General features: G+C 41.4%; 1 protein-coding gene across 15 annotated transcripts in view; it reads left to right on the top strand.

Annotated features, from left to right (window-relative positions):
* Nucleotides 1-21,109, top strand: part of SGK3 (serum/glucocorticoid regulated kinase family member 3) — an 84,199-nt gene that overhangs the window by 5,513 nt on the left and 57,577 nt on the right. For 3 of the 15 annotated variants that reach the window (XM_065585683.1, XM_065585672.1, XM_024109466.3), the window contains exon 1: nt 734-913. The exons of 1 other annotated variant lie outside the window; for it this stretch is intronic. The gene's annotated coding sequence lies outside the window, so the exon portion shown is untranslated. Of the gene's footprint in view, nt 1-468; nt 531-667; nt 914-1,267; nt 1,289-1,350; nt 1,521-21,109 lie in introns of those variants that run through there. 11 more of the 15 variants (XM_065585684.1, XM_024109457.3, XM_065585693.1 and 8 more) reach the window with 11 other exon arrangements.

Consider the following 21,109-nt stretch of genomic DNA (forward strand, 5'->3'; position numbering starts at 1 on the left):
ACTCTGTTTTAAGTAGGAAGGACTTTTCATTTCAGTTGCGGTTTGCAGTATTCTTGGAACAGTGTTGGTCCCAGGATAGTAAAAAGACCAGGTGGGTGAGGGAATGTCCTTTAATGGACCAGCTTCTAGTGAGAGAGAGAGAGACAAGCTTTCCGGCGAAGAAGAGTTCTGTATGGCTGGAAAGCTTGTCTTTATCTCAAAAGCTGGCCTAATAAAGGACATTCCCTTACCCAGCTGTCTTTCTAATTTAAAAGCAGCCTGCTGTTAAGGAAGCACCATCAGGACCGACCCCAAGTGAGTTAATCTGATTTTAACAAGGAGGCATAACTCACTGGAGGAGAGGAATGTTCTGCGAACCGCTTTCACCGGCTCTCGGAGGCATAGCAGCCTGCAGTTGCCTCCAGGCCCGCTAGAGGCCGCGGCGCCCCGCTATCTTGCTCGCTCCCTGTGTCACATGAAACTCACATTTAATTCAACGTCCTCAAATGACCCTCCCCGGCGGGTGCCTGGGCCAAGCTGGTGACTGGCCGGTGGGTGAAGCCGCTTCAGGAGCCGGGGTTGGGTGTGGGCTGAGGCAGGGCTCAGTGGTGGCTCAAGTGCCCGCCTTCGGCTCGGGGCGGCTGCGGGGAGACCAGTTCGGATCCCGCGGGCGGGACCGGCAGCCTGCACCGGTGGGCGGGTGCTGCCTGCGAGCGCTCCCTGGGGCATGTAAGCGCTCCGCGGCACGAGCCCCGGGCGGGGCCGGGAGGGCAGCCCTGGCCGGCTGCGTGCGTGTCTGGCCGGCGGGGGCCCCGGGAGGAGCTCCGCTGACACGTCAGGGAAGAAGCATTTAACCCCGGCAGCGGGCTCCAGGAAAAAGGAAGAGAAAGTGCAAAGTGGCGGAGGCTCGCTCAGCCCGGCGCTGGGCTCTGGGGTAGGTGTGGCCGCGGAGGAGCCGGGCTGGGGGTCGGGGCAGCCAGGCGGCTTGTGATCCAGCCGCACGTGGCCGCAGAACTGAAGCTGCCGGGACCTTAGGCTGCTGGGGCTCTGCTCGGTGCGGCGCTAACCTGGGGAAACGCGGGCCTTGCACCCTGCTCGTTTGTACTTAGAAATAAGTAGGCTTTTAAAAAATCCTGCCTCCCTCTTCCGCAGGAAGCCCGAGCTGCTCGGGTGCACATAACGCTCGCGTCGGGGGGCTAGGAACTAGCTCAGAGTTCCGGAAGGAAAAAGTGCTGTCTCGGTTATTTAATCCTCGAAAGGGAATATTGCGAGGAAGTTGCCCGGTAGAAACGCCCTGTATAGGCGCGTGGTACGTATCCTGGTCTATCACCGGCATTAGAAAGCGTGCGGCGGTACCCTGTGCTCAGCTGCGCATTTCTGGCTTTGCATTCTTCAGAGGAGTTGTAGTGACTGGTCAGATCAGCTTGTTTTCAGGTTCCTCGCGCGTCTGCCCATGTTGATTATAAAAGAAATAACGTGATGGGTGAGAGGAGAGAATAACGAGGAGAAAATCTCAGGGCAAGATCATTTTCCTCCAGAGTGTAAGCATAAGGCTCTACCTTTCCGTTCTTATTACGCTTCAATGCCATGTCTCTTTGGAACAGTTAATCTGTTTGTGTCTTTTAAATGGGCACAGCTTTAGGAAAGGTATTATTGTTTTGCAGTCTGTGCATGCACTTTTGTAACATTCTGGTGCAGTGTTTGCAATCTGAAGGCTGCAGCACTTTGCATGAGAGAAAGCTGATTAAAAGTGAAAGAGGAATGCAAAAAGTAAACTATACAGTGAAAAGTAAAAGTATGCTTCTAAAAATTCATTGTTTTAATAACTTTTTAGTAAACCTGATAGTCTCTTCGGGGCCTGTTCCTATTCTTATAGCCAGTGAGTATTCTGCCATCGACTTAAATACAGTATAAAGTGATTGGTTCCCAGATGAAAGTCTGCTATCTGTGATGTGGGGTCTGTTGGACCTTCCTGTACTAGGTTGGAATGAAATCTTTCTAAAAGTTTATCCGGCTCAGTTGTACCTAACCCTTGTGTCTTAGAATAGTGAATTGAATTGCAATCCCTAAAATGATTCATATAGTAGGCTTAAAAAAGAGACTCATTTTAAAAGGACTGTCAACTTTAACAAAACTCACTAACAGGAAAAAAATCTATTTTCTTTTAAAGTTTGTCCTGAATTGTTAAATCCCTTAACAATCTCTAAATAGTAGGACGGTGGACAAGAAACGTAATGAGAGCAAGGGAGACTGTCAGCTTGCAACAGGGGCAGAGAGGGCCTACTCTCTCTGAAATGTACCTGCTATTTTTACAAAAACCACCTAAAATTACACTAACCAAAAGAAGTTAATGAGCAGAAAAATTCTCTATTTTCCTCTTTGCTTACTGTGTGCATTTGACAGCACTTTGGCCCCAATCTTGTAATCAGATCCATCTAGGCAGTCTTGCACTCACATGGATTCAATGGCAGGATCAAGGTTTGTGTATGGTAGTTTCAGTTCCTCCTTCTCCTCTGTGTGGTCTGTTAGCAAGGGAGAGACTGAAAATATCTTTATAAAAGGATCTGATTACAAGATTGGGGCCCAAGTGCTGTCAAATGCACAGAGTAAACAAGCAGAAAAAATTGAGAAATTTTCTGCTCATTAACTTCTTTCAGTTAGTGTAATTTTAGATGGTTTTTGTAATAATGATAGGTACATTTCAGGAGAGTAAACTTTCTTTCCCTCCCTCCAACCAAGCTAACAGTGTCCCTTGCTCCCTTTAAGTTGGTTGACCTACTATTTGTGTACCTCACCGGATCTTCTCCCATATGTCCAATGTTTAGGTTGGCTGGTTGGGAGGTTTTTGGGGTGTGATTTGCAACTGTAGACAACCCCAATGTTCTGATTCCACTACATGATTCTGAATAAATATTGGTGCCTGGTGAAAGCAACAGACATTTGGGAGGTAGGGCGTGACTAAATTCAGGGCAATTGAGAGAGACTGAGCCTCAAAGCCTTAAGTGAATAGTGGCCCTTACCTTGCTTTCATTACCTTCCCTCTGAAAGACACTAAGCAAGTTAAAACAATATGGGGCTGTATTATCTTTTTTAGGTAACCACAGGGTTAGAGGGAGAAGGATTTGCATCCCTCTGACTCTCTACATCTCCTCCTTCTACCCCATGGAGACCTCTTCTGCACCAGGTTGGGGCGGAGTGGAGACAAGACAGTATTACAGCGGTGGCTAAGCCACCCTTCCGCACAGAAGGGGAAATCCACTTGCAGGGGGTTGCTTTCTGTTCAGATGTGGTGAGGAACAATCTCCGCCTCTGAGATGAATATTGTTTAGGAGTCAGATGTGTGTGTGGGGGGGTGGTACTCTTCCAAGCTCCACCTACAAAACAAGCTTCACTCACTGCTCATAGCAGATATGGCAGCTATTCAAAATACGAGGAGCCCAGAATGCGCACAAGTTTCAGCTCCCCCTCAATGGGGTCCAAATACATTCATGGGCCCTGCTGAGCTTCTCACACTTGGCTTCTCTTTGATGGGCCTTGACTGGACTCTGCGAGACTGCTTGGGTTTGACTCCTTGATTTTGGAGTGTGTATGGGAAAAGTGGGGGGTACTCCCCCAAGCCCATTCACTTGTGGAACCAACGTGACCTGTTGCTCAATAGACTGTGCAGATCCTTGTAGTAAAATTTTCACTTTCCTTTCTTACATGCTTTGATGAGCAGTGGAATAGCTAATCCTTTCAATGTCAACACTGTTATCATTGGGCATCTGAGTTAGCCCCTAATTTTCAAATTTTGCGAACAAAGGCGGACATCACTGTATCGACTACACTTAGTTTGTCTTTGAGGCTGTCTCAGCAACTATAAAAGCTAGAGATTTACTTTTTAAAAATTAAACTTGGATTTTGGAGAATAAGAGAGCAACATGAAAGAGATGTATCAATGCATACTGGCTGAATCTCAGCCCTGATTTTTTTCCTCAGAATATTGAAGAATCCCATCAGTAATCAAAAGAAGTCTAATCCATACCTTAGGTTTTTCCTAAACCATCTGTCATTGTGGTATGTAAATGATGTACAAAAATTAAAGGTAGAAACTAACGTTATCTTAATAGTAACAGTCTTGCTTGCCAACCCTTGTTCTCTGAAGATGCGGTTTTCAAAGGAGCCTAAAGAAGTTAGGTGCCCAAATACTATTGAACTGCTTTAGGTCCTGTGATAATCTGAGTCTTTGTATGTATTTGGGTAAATCAGTTAGACTATCTACTGGCAAAATCTGCTGCAAGTTATTCACTAGCCTTATTTTCTACTTATACTCGTTTTTAACATAGACCAGGGGTTCTCAAACTGGGGGTTGCAAGGTTATTACATGGGAGGTCATGAGCGGTCAGCCTCCACACCCTAATTCCACTTTGCTTCCAGAATTTATAATAGTATTACATATAAAAAAAGGTGTTTTTAATTTATAAGGGGGGTCTCACTCATAGGTTTGCAGTGTAAGAGGGATCACCAATACAAAAGTTTGAGAACCACTGACCTAGACCATGATCCTGCAATCAGATTCACATAGTTGGCCCTTTTTAGTGTGTCTTGTCTAAACAAGCAGTTAATACATGTCAAGCTGGGGTGCAAATCTAGAGCGCTGTAGCGTCCTGTGCATGTACTGTCCATGTGGCACTTGCTACTATCCAGTAAAAGTTCCCTAGTGCACATTGACATAATAACTGCAGTACGTCACTAGCGAACTTTTAGTGTCCAGCAAGCTGGGGCGCTAACTGTCCTTTTCAGAGGGTAGAAGCTCAGCCCTTTCTGAAAACCCAGGCCCTCTTAAGGTGCCTCAAGATGAACATCCAAAAACTGAAGCACCCAAAATGATGAATAACTCTGAAAATCTTGATCACTGTGAATTTTGTTTATAGGCTAGTACAGGGGTTCTCAAACTGGGGGTTGGGACCCCTCAGGGGTCATGAGGTTATTACATGGAGGGTTGTGAGCTGTCAGCCTCCAGCCCAAACCCTGCTTTTCCTCCAGCATTTATAATGGTGTTAAATATATAAACATGTTTTTAATTTATAAGGGGGGTTGCACTCAGAGGCTTGCTATATGAAATGGGTCACCAGTACAAAAGTTTGAGAACCACTAGTAGAACTGGCACAGATGGTCTAAACAAACAGAATGTTTTGTGTACGTGTAAGGTTACCTCTCCTTAAATATTAAAGTTATAGAGCATAATGCTTTTTTCAGTTTAAAGTAAAATTATGTGTGCCTGCTTATCTTGGTGTGTGAAAGTGACCTGCAAAGCAAAAACTCTTGCTTTGTCATAAAGAAGCAGTGAAGGGTTAAATAATATCTTAAAGCTTAATTTATTTTAAATAAGCTCCCATCAGCTCCTCACTTTACCTAAGATCTTTCTTTGGGGAGCCTTTAATAATTAGATCACCTGTAACCTGCATAGTACCTCTCCCCATCTTAGACTAACTGATCATCCACTTCCCACCACTCCTGGGGAGCACGAAAAGCTGCCACTCACGCTACAGCCTGATAATATTCATGTCCTCCATGGTGAAAAGATCCTCTAACAACAGGGGGACCTGATAGTCCTGATATTTTAAATGGTTTTTTTTTTTTTTTAAAGCAGAAACATCTTTTTTTTTTTCTTTTTCTTTTTGGGGTGGTGACAGGGAAGGTGAGAAAGGAATAGGAGTTTGTGTGCATTTGAATAAAGGAGCATAAACTTGTGTGCTCCCAGCGCGCGCCCCCCCCCCCCCCCCCCCGCGCACACACACTTTGGAGTTCCCCTTTTCAGTTTCAAGCAATCCAACAGAACTATGTGCCTAGCCAAATTGTACCAGAAAATTTTGCTGTTTCAAAAGTTGCATAATTTCTTGGAATATTGCATTCCTTTTTGGAAAAGTGAAAGGGATATCAGAATCTGGTTCTTTGATGGGCCACCTAGGTTGATGCAAGCTAAGAAATGGGATTGACACATCTCACTGTCCATGAAGCATACTGCATGCCACAGTGTTGCAGTTTTCTCTTCCACTGTGTATAATCAATTTCCATTTCGTTGTGTTCTTCCTCTCTCACCTATTGTTCTGAAACAGTTGAATGACAGTATTTATTTTTATCTTATCAAGTTGTTAGCTGAAGAATGTTGGGTGTAACAGAGGTGAGACAGCTTCATGTAGATAGGAATATTCATGAAGTTACCAAGAGTGTAAAACCCAATTGTTGGATTTTGGTTTTGCATATCAGATTTTACATCTGTAAATGGCTTCCTATAAACTAAGTTTAAAATTTTTTGGAAGTGTTCACTAATTTTTGTGTTCTCCTTGTGATGGAGTGTACAAATCCAACATGACTCAGGAAAGGCTAACGGTGTGCTGGGGGGCCCAGTAAGCCCTGTTCTGTGACACCTGAAGCAAGCTTCATGCTTTGAGGGAGGAGCTAACAAGAGAGACCCAATTCAAGGGCTGTTTGGCTGGGAGGGAGAAAAGACCTGGAGCTTTCCTTGTGGAGGAGAAGGCTGGCTGGGGCATGAACCAGGGAAGATCAAAGCCTGTTGGGACTTCCCTGAAGGGAGGGCAGAGTCTGTTTCTTTGTGTTCATTTTTAGTTTGGGTTTTGGGTATCCTGTAGGGGTGGAACTTCTGTGTGATCTAACCAGAGGGCTGAGTCACCTCAATCCAGAAGGTGTTGGGGGCTGGGTGGATCAGCTGAAAGGCCCAGAGAGAAACCGAGGAAGAGCCACTGATTCACTGAGCCATACCCTATTTTTGGGTGACCAACTGGTGCCCTCCTTCCTCACCCTGATCTGCTGTCCTTAGTATCCTTAGGATCCTTGGTCCTTAGTATCTCTGAAAATTATGCACTGGCGTCAGGTAGGCAAACAAAACTAGTGAATGCTTCTGAAAAACTTGGCTATAAACAACCAAGGAGCCTCATAAGTAATGTTTATACCCTATGACTTTGTAAAAATATTGCACTGAAATGTGCTTCTGGATTCAGAGAGGTGAACATACTAATGAATAACAGGTATTTAGGCCTAAGACCTCCTCCTTTTGATCTCTCATGGCTTGTTTTCATTCTCTTCAAGCACAGGCACGTTGGACATCCATATCTGTCTTAATTCACTCTTAGTCTGCAATAGCCAGACAGAGCTACAGTTGTATACAGAGACAGTTGTTATTGCCTCAAATGTAGTCTGTTTAGCTTCTTGGTATTACACATGTAGGGATCTGGGATCATAATCAAGCCCTTAATTATTTTACTCTCTTTTAGTAAATTAGGGACTGAACTTCCAGAAAATGAATGCTGTTACATAAACAGCTTCTGAAGCTTCCATTTTATGGTCTGTTTTGTCTTAGATTTTTTTCCTCTCAACATTAGCTGTTTAACATCTATATAACTTCTGTACTGTTTGCAGATGGGATTTAAAATTACATTGCTTTCTCAAGGCAAGATTAAAGCATAAAAGTTTGGATCACTACCAAAACTACTTTACAGGACAAAATTAGAATGGTGTAGAAGAAAAAGCTAAGTGACAAAAAATATACCAGGGCAGCTGACTGCCTGAAGACCAGTAATTCAAACATGTAAGGGGCTTGTTTTTCTGCCACCTTGGTTGTAAACTAGGAAAGAACTGAAGTTAAAGGAAGTGGTAGCTAAAGAAAGAGAGAGGTAGTTGAGATAAATATTTATATATGAGGTGTTCAAATGGAAAAAACGTGAGTTTGTCTCTAAAGGTGAGTTTTCTATAATAAGTAAATAACTGGATGACCCCATTTTGTGACAGGTGGGGTAAAAGTGTTTTAAGAAATAAAGCATAGTGAGGTTAAATGACTTATGCAAGGCCGCATGGTGAGATACTGACAATCTAGAATCAAACTTGGGTCTCCTGACTCCCTCCCTTAATGCTAACTACTAAATAGTGCAGTCTCACTAAAATACCATCAATATTTTAAAATTGTTAATCTAATTTACTTTCACTGGTTAGGTTTTTGCATTTTACTCCCATGTGAGTAATTAAATTAGAACCACAAAGTGAAACTGACCAAACTAATTCAATAGTACCATGTGACTTGGGTTCTCAGGACACCAGGGAAATGTTTGAACATTTAATATTAAAGTTTAAATTTAAATGTAGAAAAACAATTCATGAAAACACTTCTCAACATACGGGGTTTTACAGAACCTAGACTTGGCCCTAAATGACTTCCTTTTGCATTTCTTCTGTGTTCAGAGTTCCTATTGAAAACTGATGGGAGTTTTGTGCACAAGGGACTGCAAAATCAGACCAGGATGGTGTCCCTTTAAGGTGTGTTTTGCTACGATAATACTTGTAACAGGAATGAAGAAAATGGTAAATTACATAGACTCATAGCCAATGTTATGTTAATTATTCCTAATTAACTAATCAGTTTGCAAATGCCTTATATAAAGGCTTTATGTGTAGAAAGCAAACAGTATTCTAGCTATAATGATATCCTGTATCTCATAAGTGTTTATACCAGATATACGCAGAAGGAAAATGAAGGTAGATTAAAATGTTCAGAGAAGTTGGTAGGGATGGTGGTTGTTCTCATGTTAACTGGTATGCTGTGTGCTGGATGAATAGGATTCTTTATAGAATTATCTAAAGCCAGGCATTGATTTATTTGAAAACAAAGAGTTCTTTAGAGCAAAGTTTAGGCTGGCATTGCCATGAATCCTAGAATTATTCTACATTTTAAATGAGAGAACAGTGATGTACTTGTACTTATGTTTAGTACTGCAGAGAACTGTTCACTAGAGAGAGATTCAAACTCTGAGCAAGTCTTTCCAAATTCACTTGCAAAAATTTCCAAGTCTACTCTTCTCACAATAGGTAGGTAATGAAAAGCAAGCCTGAAAGATGCTAGAAATTGTACTAACCCATACTAGAAATTGTGTCAAGCTGTTAGGGACATGTAAGTTGTGATTAAGCACAGAAGACAAGTAAACACTTTGTCAGCTAAAACCATAACTACAATATTCAGAGTATGAGCTTATATTCAGTGTTACTTTGGGGTGTCTAAGGCGCTGTATGGAGGGGGTAAGCAATGTCTTAGATGTGTTTCTGAATGTTCTGTTTCACATAGTGTGTGAGTATCTATTGTATATCTGTGGTAATTTAAAAGCCCCACAATAACTTTTATTTCTGACTAAAATCTGAGACTAGACAAAAAAGGGGTGAACATGAGATCCCCTAAATCAACTCATGCATCCGACGAAGTGGGTATTCACCCATGAAAGGTTATGCTCCAATACATCTGTTAGTCTTAAAGGTGCCACAGGACTCTCTGTTCCTAAATCAACTAAAACTCACTCTCTATGCGACCACTATTTGAATGCTAGGTTACATGTAAAACTTTACACACACAACTACTGGCTGAATATAAACTATAAAAGCCAGATACAATCGCTATCCTTAAATTCAAGTGCACCCTTTGTTCTTGGCTATAGCCATTTAGATATTTCAGCTCATATTATGTATTACAGTCTGAGGCCTCCAGACAGGAGACCCCAGGAGCTACACTACATAAGTAGAGCTGAAGTTAGGAACTGCCTTATCTGAATTGTTGGTATGTGTCAGAATAGGGGTAATGTTTGTAGGGTGAGGAGTCTTTTTGTTGTTGTGGTGTTTTGTTTTGTTTTGTTTTTTGCTGTGTTAATCTGGAACGTTAAAAAGTCAGAAAGATTAAACAAAATATGTAACTGTTTTAAAACAACTTTATTTAAAACAAATGTAGCTGTTGTATGATGGTTTTGTTGTGGAAGCATATATTAAGGACCTCTTTAAACTGATCTTCCAGATCAGTTCTGGGCCTAGTACAGTAGTGAGATTCACGTGGGAAGGGAGGGAGGACCTAGAGCAGGCTGGGTCAACTCCAGCATTACTGGGAGAAACACTGCTAGCTTGTCAGTATATGTGTGTTTCTCCCCATAACGTTGTAGGTGACTTCTTTAAAAACCTATACATTATCTAATAGGCCCAAGTAATGGCATCCTTTTGTGTAAACTAACTGGAAATATCAATATGTGGACTAATACGATCAATGTCTAGTGCACAATACGTTTCAGAGGTTGGTTTTAGTTGCTAGTCCACATACCACTTTCCTACCACGCCACCACCTCTGTTCTCTCTTGCCTACTTTTTGTCTGCCACCACCATCTTCATTCTAAATGGAAAATAAAATTGCCATCAACTGTAACTCTACCTATAAACATTTAATTAAAAAAAACCTTCTACACCTTTCAGGGGTGTATGTCCAAATAAAGCTTCTCCGTGGGTTCCCCTTGTCCTATCTCTTTAATATACTACTTGTCTTTTTGTCTAATTTTTGGATCATAAACTCTTCACAGCAGGGCCCACATCTTTGTGAGGCACTGAGCATGTTTCTTGGCACCAGGCAAATTATAATAAATCATTCCTCAAAATGCTGTGCTAGGCCCGATATGCCAACTTAGGCAGCTTGTCAGCACTTGCACTCCCACTGTTGTTAGTACTGGTGGATCTGCCCTAGTAGGAGAGTCATCCAAAAAAATGTGTAGACACCTACTTTAGGCATATTCTCAGCAGTAATTGTAATACATCTTACTACAAGTTGATGTAATCTCTAACAACCATAGAGGAACATGAGTTACAACGTTTGGATTCAGCCTCCAGATTTTTCTAAAGCCAAGGTGTACTGAGCTCTGGGGTTTTGGTTCAGACCTATCTCCAATACTTGTGACTGTATAAAATGGCAAAAGATTTACAAAAGCACCTTATTAGAATAAACTGTTCTGTGATTTAGGTGACCTTAGCAATTAACTTAAGTACTTCACACGGCTCCTGTTCAAAAGAGAACACTGTGCTGCATTCCAATACCAAAAGCAAACTAACCTCTTGTAAGTTCAGCCTGAATGAAGGTGATGACACTGAAACTTGTTGGAATCCAGAATAATTCAAGCATATAATATGAGGAATTTTTTTTAATTCTCTCTGATTGGGAAGTCAGTGCTTGCTACATTCCCTTTTGAATTAAAGCTGTTACAAATGCCACCTTCCTAAAAGGGGGCTGGTTGTCCTGACTTGAATCCAACAAACTGGAATTGGGGAAAAAACAGTATTTGGTCCTGCCATGCGGGCAGGGGCCTGGACTCGATGACCTCTTGAGGTCCCTTCCAGTCCTAGAATCTATTAATCTATTCATAATTAAATGGTAAACTTCCAACATTTCTTCCACCAAAAACTTCCACTTTGAAGATCTTTCTAAATAGTTAGTCATAAAATGTTTTAAGACAATTCCCCATTTAAAACAAATGACAAAAAAATATTGAAGTAGTGCCATAATGTCCATGTTATGTCTATGGGGTAGAATCTAGAAACCCAGTCAAGGGGTGCACTAGCTACATTAGACAAAAATAACAAAGAAGATTGTCCCTGCCCCATGGAGCTTTTCTGTCTACTTGAAAGGCAGGATGCAGCATGTAGATAAAACAAACTGGATGGGGGGTGAGTTGGGAGGATGAGGTAACAATAAAAGTGTAGCAGAAGTCCATGTCTCTTGACTTCCTACTGTGTATAATTTTATTTGATCTTATTGTTTGGGGTGAGAGAGAGAGAGAGAGTGTGTGTGTGTGTGTGTGTGTGTGTGTAGATGAGAAAAATGTTTATTTAAGGTTGCAGGTAGTTCATGTTCGTCTGACTTAGGGTGACCAGATGTCCCGATTTTATTGGGACAGTCCCGATTTTGGGGTCTTTTTCTTATATAAGCTCCTGTTACCCCCCCATCCCCTGTCCCGATTTTTCACACTTGCTGTCTGGTCACCCTAGTCTGACTTGTTTAAGATCATCAGAGATGGCAATGACCTCTCTGATCAAGACTCTCCCTGCCACAAGGGCATAATCCATTCAACTGATCAAGGAAGTGTCCAGCACAAAACAATATGCTTAAGAGCAGTGAGCAGAATTCTGCCAGTTTTTCTTACTTTCTGTCAAAATGCCTCTTTGAGGTAGTCTGGAAAGCAAAACATAATGAGAAATCATTCATTTACATTTACACGGATTAACATGTCTCCTAATGAAACAAGACTTACTGTGGGTTTAACTTAAAATGTATTTTCAAATAAGTTGTACTAGGCTGATAAAATGTTTAATATGTAAATAGATGCACATTCACTGTTAACCAGCCATGCATAGGCAGTCTCTAAGCCTACGTCTACACTGCAAGCTAGGGGTGTGATTACCTTGCTCGTGTACATGTACTCATGCAAGAACAAGTATAAATAGCAGGATAGCCACAGTAGTGCGGGTAGTGGCAGTGCAGGCACAGCTTAGCTAGGCTGAGTACATACCCACTGGTTTCAGGCAGGTTTGCGTGCTACCGCGGCTACACTGCTGTTTTATACTTGTGCTAGCTCAAGTATGTGTATGCAAGCTAAAGAATCACAGGCCTAGCTCATACTGTAGATGTGGAATAAAGATATTAGCATGCATACACTTTGTACAGTCTGACTGCTTCACAACCATTGCATGCCCCTGAAAGAATTAAACTGTAAGCCAGAAGCTTCACAGCTTTGGGGTGGAGTTCTGGGAGAGGGGTGTGTTTAAATACTGAAGAGCCTGAGGGGTCAGTGCTTCACCCAGAGGGACTAAGCAGCTGGATGGTGTGTTCCAACACTCAGAGAAAGGTCCCAGATAGGTGGTCTGTGTCCTGAGAGTGTGTCTAGGGACCTCAAGATTGGGGCAGTGCACAGGTGCTGACTTTCCAATGTGTTGGGAGGTGCTCGACCTCTAGCTCTGCCCCAGGCCCTGCCCCCATTCCCCCCCTTCTTTCCCCCTTTATGCTCTTTTATCCTTAATCATGTACAGCACAATACAGATCATACAAAACAATAAAATATGCTAAACACCATGTCCCTCACTCACTCACCCTTCCCTTGGGAGACCTTAGGGACCACCTGTGTTCCAGCAGGCAGGGTCCTCTGCCCCCTTGCCTATCCTGCCCCTGCAGCAGCCTGCCTCATCTTACAAATTGGCTCTCCCTTCAGTTTCCCCCTTCCAGGTTCCCTTTGTAGATTTCTGCTGGGGTCATCTGCTTCTTTTGTTTTCCTGGTAATTTTCCCTTACTCTCAAATCCTCCTTTCAGACAAGTGGAGGAAATGTCCTCCCAACCAGAGCAAACCTATTGTCCCAAAGTGTGTTTATCTTGAATAAGAGAGACAAGATAGTTTAGGAAATATCTTTTATTGGACCAAATTCTGTTGGTGGAAGGTATACGCTTATTGTTGAGTGTTGATCACTCACGATTGTCTTTGACCCGGTATAGATGTATCGCAACCCTGCTAACTTTTGATGGATCCATATCAGTTTTTCATGACACAGTAATTTCATGAATCAATTTAATAAAATCATCCACAGTTCAGAAGTGTTACAGACAAGACCCCCAAATCATCACACTGTCTTTCTATATGTGAACATTATGCATCATTCCGAGCACCTCTTTATTTCTCAGTACTTAAGCGTTAGTTTGTCCCAAAATTAAAGGAACCATTCTTGTATGAGCCGAAAGGAAGTTTGTACTTTCTGACCCTAATTATTTATTTTTTTTTTTAAATTTCAAAGATGCCTGTAAACCAGCCCAGATTAAAAGAGGTGCTATGCATAGCATCTATCTTAACCTGGAGGAAGCTGGGTACTTCTCAAGTTGGCGTTAATACACAAAAATTGGTTGTTTGGAAAAGTGGTGGTGGGGGGGAGAGAAAGGTATTGTGGGAGGATTCAGAAGGAGGGAATGAGCTGAGGGTATGTCTACACTACAAGTGCTACAGCTATGCTGCTGTAGTGTAGACACTTTACTACAGTGATGGAAAGGGGTTTGATTCCGCTGCTCGCGTAGAGATGGTAGCTAAATTGACAGACACTAGGTCGATGGAAGAATTCTTCTATCTGGGGCTTATGTTGGCTTAACTACATCTCTTGGGGTGAATTTTTCACAGCCCTGAGTGATGTAGCTAGGTCAACCTTAATTTTAGGTGTAGGCCAAACCTGGGGGTGGGTGTGGGTGTGGGTGGACAGGACACTTCTGAGAAGGAGAGGAAATTTATAATGGTTGTGAGTTAACTTGGTCATGCTCATCCCATCCTAATTCTGAACTCCAGCTGTTGGATTATGAATCCTTTGGCTGTGTCCAATTTGACACCCCACCCCAACTTTCCTATGGGAGTTAGCAAAGATGGGAACACTAGTGTTCAAAGAGACACCCTACATTATGATCACTATGTTGTGTAGACATGCAATAGTGGGAAATTTTAAGAAAAAGTAGTCTAATGTAGGCCTAGGGAAATTAAACAAAACTAACTTTGTTCTGACATGGCTATTTAATAGGGATCTTGTAGTATTGTGTGTGTGTGTGTGGTTTTTGTGTTGTGTTTTTTTTTTTTTTTTTTTTATATATATGCATGAAATGTCTTGGATTGCCAGTTAGTAGCTTTAGAAATCTGGTGGTAATTAAACCCATTGACGGAGGAAAAAATAGACACTTGAATAGTGCTACTTTAATATGATTTGAACCCCCAGCATTTTAAATGTGAAGCAGATATACTTTTCCAGTAGGTTACACAGTCTTTGGTTAATGACCTGTATTTCTCTGGACATTCCACAGGTCACTGGAGAGCTCCTATATTGTCCAATTAATCCAATAAGGATATATTAATAAAATGCAAACAATGGCTAGTTCAGTTTTTCAGTTCATAAGATCTAAAATACAATATGCAAAATTAATGTAAATCAGACATACTATTTTGCTTTTTGAACAAAAATGTTTAAATATTTTCATAACTCTTAGAATGTTTGTATTATAAATTTTGAGAAGTCAGTGATCAATTTGACACCAACTAAGATTGCTTTGAAGTTATGAAGCACTGAAATGTTGTTTGTGTGTGTGTGTCTGGGGGAGAACCCACAAGAACAATTTCTCTATCACATACAAAAAGTTGCTTTTAATCTTAATCTATTTGTTGAAGAAAATTCTAGCTGAAATAAAGAAAAATTCTTGTTCTCACTACTTATTGAAGGAAAACTGACTAGCTTGTCTGATTTGCATGCAGCAAGATCTTGAGATGAACCAGGGATTTGACAAGTATCAGGGGGTAGCTGTGTTAGTCTGTATCTACAAAAACAACAAGGAGTCTGGTGGCACCTTAAAGACTAACAGATTTATTTGGGCATAAGCTTTCGTGGGTAAAAAGCTTATGCCCAAATAAACCTGTTAGTCTTTAAGATGCCACAAGACTCCTTGTTGTTTTTTTCAGGGATTTGACAAATTGACTTGAATACTGACTGTAGGAAGGTATAATAACGTTAAATGAGTTTGCTAAAAAAAAAAATCCATTCATCTTAAGTCTCTCTTTAAAATTATTTGTATGCATTTACATCAAAACTAAAAGTAGATGAGAGAGAAGTTTTGTGATACAATATTTGGAAACAGGACAAGTGGTGTTGACTGGAGCAACCTGCAATATATTCCTATCCCTCGAACAACAACAACAAAAAGTATAGGAGCACTACTTTGCTTCCTGGAATTGCATGTCAATTACAAAACACAAACATGTCTGTCAAAACAAGGGCCATTAAAACACATGTACTGTGTTTCTTTGTGTCCCACTTGCTGAAAATTCCATAATAAAGCATTGAACAACAACAATTTTAGCTATTGAATTAGTAGTGGTGTTTAACTATTAAGTTATCACTTTGTAGACTATGGAATACATAGGGTATGAGCAATAATTAATGTCAGTGGAAACATTCTAATTTTTTATATTAAGAAATAAAAATATAGCTATGTAACAAAAGGAAAATAGCAATATGTTAAAACCAAGGTCAATTTTCTTGTTTATATGATCACCAAGGACCTTTGATAAGGCTGAATTTTAATCTTCGTATATGCTCTTAATACATTGGGGACTGCCTGTCATCTCCATATCAGATCACCTCATTTCTTTCACTTATCCCCTCCTGGTCTCAAAGGTCCTGTATCATATCTGTCTCTTTTTTGGTTTAGGAGGACTGTATGGGGATATCCTTTATAAGCCTGTCTCTGAAATTCCTTAAAATGTAATTATGATGGTCACCATGTCGGCCAGCACCAGTTATTGCCCCAGGACCTTCCAGAGCTAAATGCATGAGGCTCTACAACTTGAGTTAAAAAGCCAGGCTTTGACGCTGAGAGGTAGTACACTTACATCCTGCATGGACTGGACACAGAGGATAATATGCACTGATCATTAGATTATATAATTATGGTCGGTAAAGTGCTTACAGTATAAAACCTAAAAATGGTGCCTTCTTACTCAAAAGATAAGCTCCCCGCCACCCTATGTCATCAGACATATAGTTGCTTGCTTTAGTGGTGGATATTTTTTTTTCATCATTACTGTTTACTCCCATTAGGTGCATGGAGTCTGCTAAGCTATAGGGGAACGAGCTGGATTCTCTTGGACAGGTCAGCTAAATTGCTAATGGAGTTACGATTACACATGTGTTTTGTGCTGGTGATACCAGAATACAATGTGACTATCTCAGATTCCAGGCTGAATTTGCAGATGTGATAGCTTGGGGCGGGGGTGGAGCTTTTGTAATGGAGCGAATTTGATATTAAGATCATTGATACACTTGGGACTCCACAATTCCTTTTTTTGGTAGAGCTGTGCTTTAGCTGGTGGCCACAAAACAATTCCTTCTTTCCAGAGGCTAAGCACGCTGCTACAACACTCCAAGACCCTAGTAGCCCAGGGAAGGAGAAACCTGGACTGATAAGCAAATCCAGATCTCTCACCCTGTAGTGAGTGTACTATAGATACCAGTGCACCACAAGTTTGTTGATAGGTACAGTATCTATGCAAATGATGCACAATAAGATCTGTTAATTTACTTAAAAAATATACACAGTGGGTGGTTGGTTTTTTTTCTTCTAAGGGAAGGGAGAACCACACATTTCCTCTGCACTGAGGCCTGGTAGTCCTTCTGGGTGGGCTTTCCTTGCATAACATAAAACAGCAACATGAAAAGGTGTGTGTTTATCCAGTCCAGATTGTCAGTTTTGTTAAAATGACAATACAGCTGAGATCTCAGGAGCAAAGTTCATAACACTTCAAACTTCTGTTCAGAATATTTACTTTAACAGCAAAGTCTAATTGAACAAGCTCTTTCATACATATATATGTTCAACCTGAGAAGACCTAGCTGTGTTCAGATCGTCTTCATACTGAGTTAAAGTGTGTTTATAAACTGAATACCAAGAAGAGAGAATCTTTCAGTTAAGAGAATGAATTGTAGATCATATTCCAAAGTCAAGGTAATACATTGGCATAGCTGCACATTTCTGTTTATAATGGCTTTCAGCTTCAAATTTCATGGTAATAATTAATTACTACAGTGTGTGTTTACTGACCTAGTATAAATGAGGGGCCACAGCTCCACTAAGATATCAACTCACTTGCATCAGTAGTGGCTTTTTATGCCCATGTTGTCTAGATGTAAATTAGCACTGCCTTGTACCTGTGTAGTGAATCAGGCTCCGTGTATTGTAAAAAATGTTTTTGTATAGCTTATTCAAGCATTTTTCTTTATAGCGAACATAAAATCTGATTTTGTTTTGCGATGTGTATACATACCACTTGCCCATCTATGTAGAGCCTATAAAAGGTGTTTTAACACTTATAAAATGTATTGGGCCTGATTTATCTTCTGCCTGGAACCCTGTGTAGTACTTTATACTTGAGCAAAGAAGGTATAATATGCTACCAACAATGGTAGGGTGACCATAATTCCTAAAGCAAAAATGGGACAGCGCCAGGACTCGCCCCAGCCACGGCCCTCCCCTCCCCCGCCCTCAGGACTCAGCAGAGCTGCCAACCCCGCTGGGGCTGGCGCGCGCACACACCCACCCCCCCACCCCCCCGAGCTCCATGCCACCCAGAGCTGGGGCTGACCCTCCCCAACTCCACAATGGCCGAGGCTGAGCCCAGTGGAGCCGGGGACTGAGGCTTACCCTTCCCCCCCCCCCCTCACTGCCTGGCACCTCGCATTGCCACCCCCCCAATTTTCCTCTGTGCCCCCCCCAAGGGGGCGGACCTGACTTTTTTTGGTAAATTGGGCATTTGTTGGTTTGTTCTTGCCAAAGAGCAAACAGGACAAATGCTCGTTTTTTTGTCAGAAAAGTTGGGAGGGCTGGGACAGAGCTTAAAAAAGGGACTGCCCTGCACAAAACGGGATGTATGGTCACCATAAACAACTTTGACCTTCAGATTACCTGGGTGTAAATGAATATGTCAGGTGCACGGCAGGGAAGAACTGGGATCATTGTTTCCAATGCCCATATATAACCAAGTGCCTCTGTATCATTGCAATGATGATGAAAATAGGAGGATGCACTGAAAGACTGGCTATTGACCAGCAATGAGCTTTGTGAAACACTGCTTCTGTTATCTTGTGTCAACATCCACTGTAAACACCTTGTTTTAACAGGTCATATCAGAACCTAATCTTAACACTTTTTTTTTTTTTTTTTATTCATGGAAACTAGACTGCTGATCTGTCTCTCTCTCTCACACACACTATAAACTGTGTGTGTGTTTAAAAAAAAAAAAAACAACCCACTGACAATTACACTTAAACAGTATCATAAAAATGTTTGATTATTGCAATAAAACAGGTGTTTAAGTCAGAAAATACATTAAGGTACATATGTTTAAATGCAAAATATGACTAACCAATATCTCTGACAATCTGGGATATTTTTGTCTTGCAGTCACATCATACTTATGTGCAATTAGTGCCAAAAACTCACATCCATATCAAACTACTGGAAAGTTCCTCAGTTATAACATGTGAGGTATGAAAAAGCTATAACAGCTTCCCTAAATAAGTGTACAAAAATGTACCGAGGTTATGCATAAATAATGCAAAATCAAGGAACTAGAACAATTACATAACGAGAAATGGAAGCCACATAAGCTATTGTTCTTGTTTAACTTTTTAATGTATGAAAATCAAGACCTAGTTAATGCTTTTGATAGAAAATTTTCTTCTCTGTCTAGTTTATTTTTCAAATGTTAATTTGAATAAAATAGTAAACTGGCTGTTAGGCCATTTGTAAGAACTGTAACCTTTTAGGAAACTGTCTTAGCTTTCTCTAGTCCAATATTAAGCAAATAAGGTATGTCTGCTATATTTTGTGCATGTAATCACAATCTTACATTTTACTTTTGTAAGGAAGGAATACGTTTTTTTTCTAGGGTTTTCCCATGCCTAGGCCATTGCTTTCAATGAGCCTGTCTCTCAGTATGCACCGATATATAAACAGATGGTTGCAGATTTTATCATCTCTTTTTCCTGAAAAGATCATTGCCTGTACCCATTGGGAAAAGTTGTCTCTGTGAAAAGCCAGGTGGAAAGAAGTATTGTATGAAGTACAATCACTGGACCTTGTAAGAGAATGGTTTGGAATATAATGCTCCCTCCTTTTCACGATATGGAAGTTCTGTGGGGAGAAATAGGGTTTGGTGTGTGGAGGTGGTATTAGTAAGAGGAAGACTGAGATCCCAGCCAGCGCCTCTATTTTCAGGTGGTGAGTGAGGGTTCTGGAGGATTGATTAGGGTGGGATTGGCTGACAAGGAGTAAATTTACCTATTATTGGGAAGGAGAGGATTAAAGATCTCCAAGAGACTGGAGCGAAAGGAGAGAGTGAGCCATGGGGTTATACAGGGTATATTGGAGTGGTCAGAGTGGTGTTGTCTTGGTTGTCATGCAAGGTGGCTTGGATCAAGTGTGGATGGGTCGGTGGGCAGCCTGTCCTGAACCTTCCTGTTAAGGCAGGGGTTCTCACACTGGGGGTTGGGACCCCTCAGGAGGTTGTGAGGTTCTCACATGGTGGGGGGTTGCAAGCTGTTAGCTTCCACCCCAAACCCCGCTTTGCATCCAGCATTTATAATGGTGTTAAATATATAAAAGAGTGTTTGTTTTTAATATATAAGGGGAGGGGGGGTCGCACTCAGGCTTGTTATGTGAAAGGGGTCACCAGTATAAAAGTTTGAGCACCACTGTTAGCGTATCCATTTGTGCCATTTGTGACACTTAAATGGACATTTTTAGATAAATGTGGAACATTGCTGCTCTGAGCTGAGGAATGTGGTGATTCAAGGAAAGGGTTTTGGGGGACTGGGCTCCCTGGCCTCTGTGGTGGATATGAGAATGGAGGGGAGGAAAGGAGGATGACTAGAGAGGAGACATAAGCAAAGAGTGCAGCATTTTTATATGCAGTCCAGAGGCCATTTCTAGGAACTCATCTCAGGAGTTTGGGATGTTGGCAAATGATGACTCTGCTCTTTGATTCACGTTGTTAAATACAAGGTCAGAGGCTAGTAAAGTATCTACCATCTATTATTTGGTTTAGAATGGGACCCTCGACTTGCCATGTTTGACACAGACCTCTCTGGATGAAACTGCTGGCCCAATATTGACTCAATGCTCCAGCCAAAATCAGATTTGCTACCATATTGGTTTTATAGGTGAGTGTGGGAATGTGAAAAAAGAGTACAGACCATTTCATTGCACTTTTAGAGTAGCTGCTTAAGATCATCGAGCAGTGGTATTGGGACAGTCTAGATTAATTTTGGAGGTCTTCATTCCTATATGTATGACCCCTCCTGTGGGCTTGCTCAAGATCTTGTGACCATCATGACATCCATGGGACTGACAGGTGACTTTTATGTAGCTGGTTACATTTTGGACCTTGTTTTGGATGAGACTGGAGGTAATGGGGGAAAATTGTCTTTGTCATGGACTGACCATTACTTTCTCCACTTGCCCTTTTCCTGTAAGGGCAAACAACCTGTTCTGATTGTCCGCTCTTGGAAGCGAGGGAACAAAACCTTTGTTCGCTTGAGTCAGAGCACCGATGAAGTCCCAATCAGTGAGACGATTCCAAGTGGCTGATGGAATCTAGAATGTTTGTATCTGGTGACAGAGCCATTCTTGTATTGATGAATTTTTAAATTATGTGAAGTGATACCATTTTCATTCACACTGAGTTCTATCCCTCTTAGGGGGATGAAAACAGAGCTTCTGTGC

The sequence above is a fragment of the Chrysemys picta genome, chromosome 2, assembly GCF_011386835.1.
Source record: "Chrysemys picta bellii isolate R12L10 chromosome 2, ASM1138683v2, whole genome shotgun sequence".
Lineage (NCBI taxonomy): Eukaryota > Metazoa > Chordata > Testudines > Emydidae > Chrysemys > Chrysemys picta.